Source organism: Lampetra fluviatilis, chromosome 64 (assembly GCF_964198595.1).
Source record: "Lampetra fluviatilis chromosome 64, kcLamFluv1.1, whole genome shotgun sequence".
Taxonomy (NCBI): Eukaryota; Metazoa; Chordata; class Hyperoartia; order Petromyzontiformes; family Petromyzontidae; genus Lampetra; species Lampetra fluviatilis.
The window spans coordinates 6,802,794-6,812,418 of record NC_136338.1 but is presented as its reverse complement, the minus strand read 5'-3'; positions in this window follow the sequence as shown (position 1 = coordinate 6,812,418).

Genomic DNA, 9,625 nt, shown 5'->3' with positions numbered 1-9,625 from the left:
TCAACATTCGTGACCACCACCACCTCAATCTTCACCACCACCTCGCTCAACGCCGGGCATGAGGGGAATCAGCAGGAAAAAATCGATCCAGGGCAGGTCAATTCAGGCATTCGTCGATTCCTCCGCAGGACTAAACGTCAATCGATTCCGCGAGACCAAGTGTGTCGATTGCCGGTTGATCGATTCCTCCCACCCATATTGAAGACAAGTGCAGCAAGCGTAATCGATTAATATTAGCAGCGCGATTTAGGTAGACGTCGATTCCGGATGTGCGTTGCGCGGCGTGAAATCCGGACGGAACGAAGTGTGGCAGAGCTGCGATTGGTTCCAACTCGTCCGGATTATAAGACGCACCCCAGCCCCTTCCCCATGGCGTTACCGTATTGTCTAGACTATAAGACCCCCGAATCTCAATGGCGTTACCGTATTGTCTAGACCAGGGGTCCTCAAACTACACATGCGGCCCGCCGAGGACATTTATCCGGCCCATGGTCACTAATTGGGCTACGCTTGTGAGCACTAATTGGGCTACGCTGGTGAGCACTAATTGGGCTGCGCTGGTGAGCACTCATTGGGCTGCGGTGGTGGACACTGATTGGGCTGCGGTGGCGAGCACTGATTGAGCTGCGGCGGTGGGCACTGATTGAGCTGCGGCGGTGGGCACTCATTGGGCTGCGCTGGTGAATGGTTCAATGGGCCAATTGACTGGACTTGCCCCCCAGGCCTAAGGCTGCCAGCCCTCCCCTGGCTGCGCTTGACTGGCTCTCCCTCCCTCAGCTCCCTCACTTGCCCCTCGGCTCCACTCCCAGTGATATTCCTGTGTGCTGGGGATGTACTGCGATCTGTGAACAAAACTGCAGGTGTAATTAACTTTTTAATGGCACCCGCACCAGTGTGAGCCTGGGGTAAAAGCGGAGTTCCCCCAATTAGACTGCATTGATGGGCAGTGCAGTCTGTATGTCTCTGTGTGGGCAAAGTTATTGCTGGTATATTGTTTTTGTAGCGCTGTATATATATTGGTATCTTACTAATAGCAATTTTGACTCCCTAGGAAACTGATGTCAAGAAAGAGAAAAATTTACTCTGAGTGTAGGATATTCAAAAAAACAGTGGACTTATGATTACTTTTTCATGCAGTACAAGGAAAGAGCTGTGTGTCTGATATGCCAGAATATAGTGTCTGTGTTCAAAGAATACAATTTACGTCGACACTGAAACTCAACATAAAGATAAATATGATTGTTTGGTCGGAGAAATGAGAAAAGATAAAATATTAAAACTGAAAAATACATTAACAACACAGCAAAATACTTTTGCGAAGCAGAAGCAGCTAAATATGTCGTCACTGCGAGCAAGTTTTCAAGTTGCCAAGCTAATAGCGTGCACTGGCAGACCATTCGTGGAGGGAGAATTTGTTAAAGAATGCCTTCTTTCTGTTGCCAAAGAGACGTGTCCAGAGAAGGCCGATTTATTTAGTACAGTGAGTCTTTCAGGACCTACAATTACACGGAGGATTGAAGAAATGGGAGACAATTTGCATCAGCATTTGCAAAACTCTACAAAAAAACTTTCCTATTTTTCCTTGGCACTCGACGAAAGCAATGATGTTCGTGATTCTGCACAACTTCTAATTTTTATTCGTGGGATGAATGACTATTTCGAAGTCACAGAAGAGCTTGCTGCACTGCAAAGCATCAAAGGAACAACTACAGGAGAGGATATCTATGAAAAGGTTTGCCAAACTGTGAATGGTTTGGAGCTGAATTGGGCTAAACTAGCCAGTGTGACAACTGATGGTGCTCCTAGCATGGTGGGGTCTAAGAAAGGAGTAATTGCTCGCATTAACCAAGAGATGGACAAACATAACCATTCTCATCCAATAGCCATACACTGCCTCATCCACCAACAAGCGCTGTGTAGTAAATCACTGAAGTGGAACTCTGTTATGAAAATTGTGGTATCTTGTGTTAACTTCATTATAGCTCATGCACTAAACCACAGACAATTTCAGGAATTTCTGTCTGAACTAAATGTTGACTATGAAGATGTTCTGTACCACACAGAAGTCCGTTGGCTGAGTCGAGGGAGAGTTTTGAAACGTTTCTATGACTTCCACAGATTACAGCTTTTCTGCTTTCAAAAAACAAAGAAGTACCAGAGCTCAATGATGCAGAATGGAAATGGCACCTTGCCTTTCTGACAGATGTAACAGAGCTACTCAACAGTTTCAATGTGCAACTTCAAGGAAAGGGGAAGCTCCTCTGTGATATGCAATCACATGTCAAAGCATTTGAAGTAAAATTAGGCCTCCTCATCAAACAAGTTAAGGAGGAAAACTTCTGCCATCTCCCCACAACTCAAAATCTGTTAGCGGAAAAACCATTGGTTGCAATTCCCAAACAAAACATGTGTGGATTCACTGGAAAAATTGCAAAAGGAGTTCCAATTTAGATTTAAAGAGCTTCATCTCCATGAACAGGACATACAGCTTTTCCGTAACCCATTTTCTATTGACATTGAAAATGTGGATACAATTTACCAAATGGAACTGGCTGAACTGCAGAATTGTGACTCTGAAAGACGCATTCAAGTCAAGCAGCCTTCATAATTTCTATGCATCTCTCCCCTCTGAGACATATCCTCATCTCAGGAACCATGCACTCAAAATGGCAACCATCTTTGGCAGCACTTATGTCTGTGAACAGACTTTTTCCAGAATGAAACATTTGAAATCTCCAACCAGATCTAGACTAACGGATGCACACTTGCATCACTTGTTACGACTAGCAGTGACAAATATGGAACCGGACATTGACCATCTCATTAGCCAAAAGCAGGCCCATAGTTCCCATTGAAATACTGGCAAGTTTGTTGATTTAACTTTACTTGTTCTTCATTTTAAATATTATATTTGTTCCCGTTTTGTTTCTTCACTTCAAAATAAGATATATGCAGTGTGCATAGGAATTTGTTCATAGTTTTTTTAACTATAGTCCGGCCCTCCAACGGTCTGAGGGACAGTGAACTGGCCCCCTGTTTAAAAAGTTTGAGGACCCCTGGTCTAGACTATAAGACCCCCACTCTCAATGGTGTTACCGTATTGTCTAGACTATAAGACCCCCTCACTCTCAATGGTGTTACCGTATTGTCTAGAGTCTAGACTATAAGACCCCCTCACTCTCAATGGTGTTACCGTATTGTCTAGACTACAAGACCCCCCCACTCTCAATGGTGTTACCGTATTGTCTAGACTATAAGACCACCTGACTCTCAATGGCGTTACCGTATTGTCTAGACTATAAGACCCCCGAATCTCAATGGCGTTACCGTATTGTCTAGACTATAAGACCCCCGAATCTCAATGGCGTTACCGTATTGTCTAGACTATAAGACCCCCACTCTCAATGGTGTTACCGTATTGTCTAGACTATAAGACCCCCTCACTCTCAATGGTGTTACCGTATTGTCTAGACCAGGGGTCGGCAACCTACGACTCCGGAGCCGCATGCGGCTCTTTACGGGCTGCTTCTTGACGATATGTACGTATGTACATAGATGCATTGCGGCTCTTGAAATACTGAATTTTGTACCGAATTGGAAAGAAATGGCTCTTCTTGTTATTTTGGTTGCCGACCCCTGGTCTAGACTATAAGACCCCCTCCCTCTCAATGGCGTTACCGTATTGTCTAGACTATAAGAGCCCTGACTCTCAATGGCGTTACCGTATTGTCTAGACTATAAGACCCGTCACTTTCAAAGGTGTTACCGTATTGTCTAGACTATAAGACCCCTCCCTCTCAATGGCGTTACCGTATTGTCTAGACTATAAGCCCCCTGACTCTCAATGGTGTTACCGTATTGTCTAGACTATAAGACCCCCACTCTCAATGGTGTTACCGTATTGTCTAGACTATAAGACCCCCTCACTCTCAATGGTGTTACCGTATTGTCTAGACCAGGGGTCGGCAACCTACGGCTCCGGAGCCGCATGCGGCTCTTTACGGGCTGCTTCTTGACGATATGTACGTATGTACATAGATGCATTGCGGCTCTTGAAATACTGAATTTTGTACCGAATTGGAAAGAAATGGCTCTTGTTATTTTGGTTGCCGACCCCTGGTCTAGACTATAAGACCCCCTCCCTCTCAATGGCGTTACCGTATTGTCTAGACTATAAGAGCCCTGACTCTCAATGGCGTTACCGTATTGTCTAGACTATAAGACCCGTCACTTTCAAAGGTGTTACCGTATTGTCTAGACTATAAGACCCCCTCCCTCTCAATGGCGTTACCGTATTGTCTAGACTATAAGACCCCTGACTCTCAATGGTGTTACCGTATTGTCTAGACTATAAGACCCCCACTCTCAATGGTGTTACCGTATTGTCTAGACTATATGACCCCCTCACTCTCAATGGTGTTACCGTATTGTCTAGACCAGACATGGGCAAAGTACGGCCCCCGGGGCGTATACGGCCCGTTGGCCTTTTTAATCCGGCCCGCCTAACTTGTCCAAATATTATTATTAAATAAAATTTTACCTTCCTCTTGTAATGCCCCCATTTCCACATTAGATGGCGCACTTTGACTTCAGCACCGTCAGTTTATTACGTTCCTGGAGGAAACTGATGCGGATCATCAGGACTTGCTGTACCACTCTCGTGTCCGCTGGTTACGTTTGGGGAAAGTGTTACAACGAGTGTGGGAGCTGAAAGAGGATATCATCGCATTTTTGGAGTTGATGGGGAAATCTGACGAATTCCCTGAGCTAAGCGACAAGAACTGGCTTAGTGACTTTGCGTTTGCTGTGGACATATTTTCACACATGAATGAGCTGAATGTGAAACGGCAGGGGAAAGATCAGTTTATTCACGACATATACAAACATGTGAAAGCCTTCAAATCCAAGCTCACTTTGTTCTCCGGACAAATTGCGAACAAATCTTTTGCTCATTTCCCCACACTTGCCATGCAGGAAGAGGCACCGCGAAACGCAAAAAAATACAGCAAATCACTTGAGGACCTGCACGGAGAATTCTGCCGTAGGTTCTCTGATTTCGAAAACATTGAACAGTCACTTCAGCTGGTGTCCTGTCCCCTGTTACAAGACCCTGAAACAGCACCACAGGAGCTGCAGTTGGAACTGATAGATCTTCAGTCTGATTCCGTCCTAAAGGAGAAGTTCAACTCTGTTAAACTGAATGACTTTTATGCTTCACTTAACAGAGCCACGTTTCCAAACCTCTGGAGGACTGCACAGAAGATACTGACTTTGTTTGGCTCGACTTGTGTGTGTGTGAGCAGACATTCAGCGTCATGAACGCCAAAGCCCGTCACAGATCAGAGTTAACGGATCAGCACCTCAGATCTATCCTGAGAATTGCCACAACCAAAATAACTCCAGACTTGGATGCACTGGCAAAAATGGGAGATCAACAACACTGTTCCCACTGAAACTGATGATGTGTTGCTGCAGCGAGGTTGGAGCCAAATCTCCGACACACAGCCTGCGTAGCTGCTCTAACCTGTTAATGTCGATAATAAAGAAGTCCAAGTGAGGTAATTGGTTTGGGCGCAGGCCTCAGATGTTTTCATGATGTTTGATCGGTCACGTTACATGTTTTTGTATTGTTCATGTTCGTGCAATGTGTTAAATTGCCTTGCAAATAAATGCTTTGCTACCTGTTAAAGGCCAAATCCTTTAATGAAATGATTTTTACATGTCATTTATATTAGTTCACACAAACACTCCATCCATCTGTTCATGGCCCGGCCCCTCTGTCCAATTTTAGAACCCATTGTGGCCCGCGAGTCAAAAAGTTTTCCCACCCCTGGTCTAGACTATAAGACCCCTTCACTCTCAATGGTGTTACCGTAATGTCTAGACTATAAGACCCCTTCACTCTCAATGGCGTTACCGTAATGTCTAGACCAGTGGTTCTTAACCTGGGTTCGATCGAACCCCAGGGGTTCGGTGAGTCAGTCTCAGGGGTTCGGCGGAGGTTAAGACACACACCCGACTCATGATTCGTTATGACACGTCCGGCTTGGCCATCATTGGCTGCAAGTGATCACGCTACATCGCTTGGCCTATCTGTGCTGCAGGGAATTTGGTGCGCTCGGTAGTCGACTTGTGACTGTCGTGATGGTACGTCGTGTGATTTCTTTCTTAATATTTTAATCCCTTCATACTATGTCGAGCAAAAAAAGAAAGTGGTCGGACGAATATGTACAATATGGATTCACATGTATAACGAAACGTGATGGGAGTTAGCGTCCTAACTGCATGATTTGCAATGCCAAGTTGAGCAATTCCAGTCTAGCACCGGCAAAACTAAGGGAACACTTCCTTAAGCTGCATGGAGATGGGGAATACAAGAACACAACGCTCGCTAAATTCAAGGTGAAGAGAGCCAGATTCGATGAAAAGGCTACTCTGCCTGTTCTCGGCTATGTACCCATCAACAAACCGATCCTCACAGCATCGTACGAAGTTGCTTACCTGATCGCAAAGCAGGGCAAACCACACACCATTGGTGAAACACTCATAAAACAAGCTGTGTTGAAGATGGCGAATATCATGCTGGGAAAAGTGACTGAAGTTACGTTATCCCAAATTCCTCTTTCAAATGACACCATCAGCGACAGAATAGAGGACATGAGCAAAGACATCTTGGCTCAAGTAGTTGCAGATCTGATTTCAAGCCCAGCAAAATTCAGCCTGCAACTCGACGAGACCACAGACGTTTCCAATCTAAGCCAGCTTGCTGTATTCGTGCGCTATGTGAAAGACGACGTGATAAAGGAAGATTTTTTTTTTTATAAACCTCTTACAACAACTAAGGCAGCCGATGTGAAGAAACTTGTGGATGACTTATTCAAAGACAACAATCTTTCGTGAGATATGGTTTCTGCAGTTTGTTCGGACGGAGCTCCAGTCATGCTGGGAAGAAAGTCTGGTTTTGGTGCGCTAGTGAAAGCCGATGCACCACACATCATTGTTACGCATTGTATTCTGCACAGGAATGCGTTGGCAACAAAAACCTTGCCTCCAAAACTGAAAAAAGTATTAAAAATTGTAGTGGAATGCGTGAACTATGTGCGAAATAGTGCTCTGAGGCACCGCATCTTCAGTGAGATGTGTAAAGAAATGGGCTCTGAATTCGAGGTACTTCTGTACCATTCTAACGTTCGGTGGTTATCCCGGGGACAGGTGCTGACTCGTGTTTTTCCCATGCGTGTGGAATTAGCCCTGTTATTGCAAGAGCACCAACATTGTCATGCAGATTGCTTCAAAAATTCTGAGTTCATTCTCATTTTAGCGTACATGACTGATATCTTCGCAGCTCTAAATCAGCAGATGCAGGGCGGTGGAGTCAACATCATTGAAGTGGAAGAAAACCTGAAGGCTTTTCAAAAAAAGCTACCGTTATGGAAACGACGAACAGAGAACGATAACTTCGCAAACGTTCCCCTGCTGGACGACTATGTAAGTAAGATCGAAGATGCATCTGGAATCGGAGACATTTATGTACCAGCGGAACTGAAGCAAACAATTGCAACGCACTTAGATGAGCTTGCAAAGTCTCTCAACGGGTACTTCCCTACAAGAGAGTCATATCCAGCATGGGTGAGACAGCCGTTCACGTTTAGTGTTGAGACAGCAGATGTCAATGATGAACACCTCGACGAAATCATTGAAATTCAGCAGAGCCAGGTTCAACAGCAACTCTTCAGAACAACAACGCTCTCAACGTTTTGGTGTCAACAAATGGTAACGTACCCTGTTATTGCTAAGAAAACCCTGGAGATTTTCATACCGTTTGTTACAACATATATTTGCGAGAAATCCTTTTCGAGGATGCTGGACATAAAAACGAAGAAAGGAACAGACTTTGTTGCGAAAATGACATGAGAGTGGCACTTGCCAAGGTGAAGCCACGTATTTCTGAACTGGTCTCTGAAAGGCAACAGCAGAAGTCATACTGATTTGCAGTAAGTATTCATTATTTTGTTTTTGTGTGAAAATCATGTTTTGCTGGTTTTGTTCTTTGAACACAGTGATGTTGATGCACGGTTCATTTTGTGCACCAGTAAAACATATACCTATGTTTTGAATTTGAAAAAATCATATTTTATTTTTCCAATTAAGAAGGGTTCGGTGAATGCGCATATGAAACTGGTGGGGTTCAGTACCTCCAACAAGGTTAAGAACCATTGGTCTAGACTATAAGACCCCTCACTCTCAATGGCGTTACCGTATTGTCTAGACTACAAGACCCCCACTCTCAATGGTGTTACCGTAATGTCTAGACTATAAGACCCCTTCACTCTCAATGGTGTTACGGTATTGTCTAGACCAGGGGTCGGCAACCAAAATAACAAGAAGAGCCATTTCTTTCCAATTCGGTACAAAATTCAGTATTTCAAGAGCCGCAATGCATCTATGTACATATACTGTACATACGTACATATCGTCAAGAAGCAGCCCGTAAAGAGCCGCATGCGGCTCCGGAGCCGTAGGTTGCCGACCCCTGGTCTAGACTATAAGACCCCCGAATCTCAATGGTGTTACCATATTGTCTAGACCAGGGGTCGGCAACCAAAATAACAAGAAGAGCCATTTCTTTCCAATTCGGTACAAAATTCAGTATTTCAAGAGCCGCAATGCATCTATGTACATACGTACATATCGTCAAGAAGCAGCCCGTAAAGAGCCGCATGCGGCTCCGGAGCCGTAGGTTGCCGACCCCTGGTCTAGACTATAAGACCCTCAATATGGCGTTACCGTATTGTCTAGACTACAAGACCCCCACTCTCAATGGTTACCGTATTGTCTAGACTACAAGATACTCACTCTCAATGGCGTTACTGTATTGTCAAACTAAAGAACCTAAAAGCTGTGGACTTTACTTGGTGAAATAAAATATTTTTAGTGAATCTGACATTTCCTATACTACAGTTTTCGTAACATTTTAACCCCGTGCCCCCTTACTGGACGTCTGCGTAAAGAGCTTCATAGCTCATTGGATTCCTACAATAAGATTCTATTTTAAGATACACAATGCTTCGTTCATTTGTGTGGAAATGGTTAACCGTGTTTTGAAGCCACGGTATTTAAAAATATATATTACGTTAACTGGCAAACGCAGATTGTTGTAAATCCTAAGCGAATTAAAGGAAATGTTAGTACTGTATCCAGTTTGATGTTCTTGCGCGGTCAACAACAATTTCAAAGAACACGCTTTAATGCAGTTATGCAAGTGTAGTGGTGATACGCGCTGGGGGTATATGTCGTGTGCCAGCGCGTATGTACGGGTGTGTGTGTGGTGACGCGCGCTGACGGGGAGGAGCAGGCGTCAGTGCGCGGGTGGGGGTAGTGCTGCTGATTGGCTGTGTGCCGGTGACGCGCCCAGAGGGAGTGATCGGGTAGCAGCGCGGTGTGATTGGTCGGGGAGTGGAAACACGCGCTGAGCGGAACCGGATCGTAGGGATAGCGCGTGGGGATTGGGTAACTGAGGAGCGGTGCCGACGTTGAGGTCCGCATCCGCTCCGTCTCCCGGGAAGAAGAGGTATATAAGGTGATGCACAGAGGAGCAGGGGGCAGAAGTGGAACCATCTAAGAA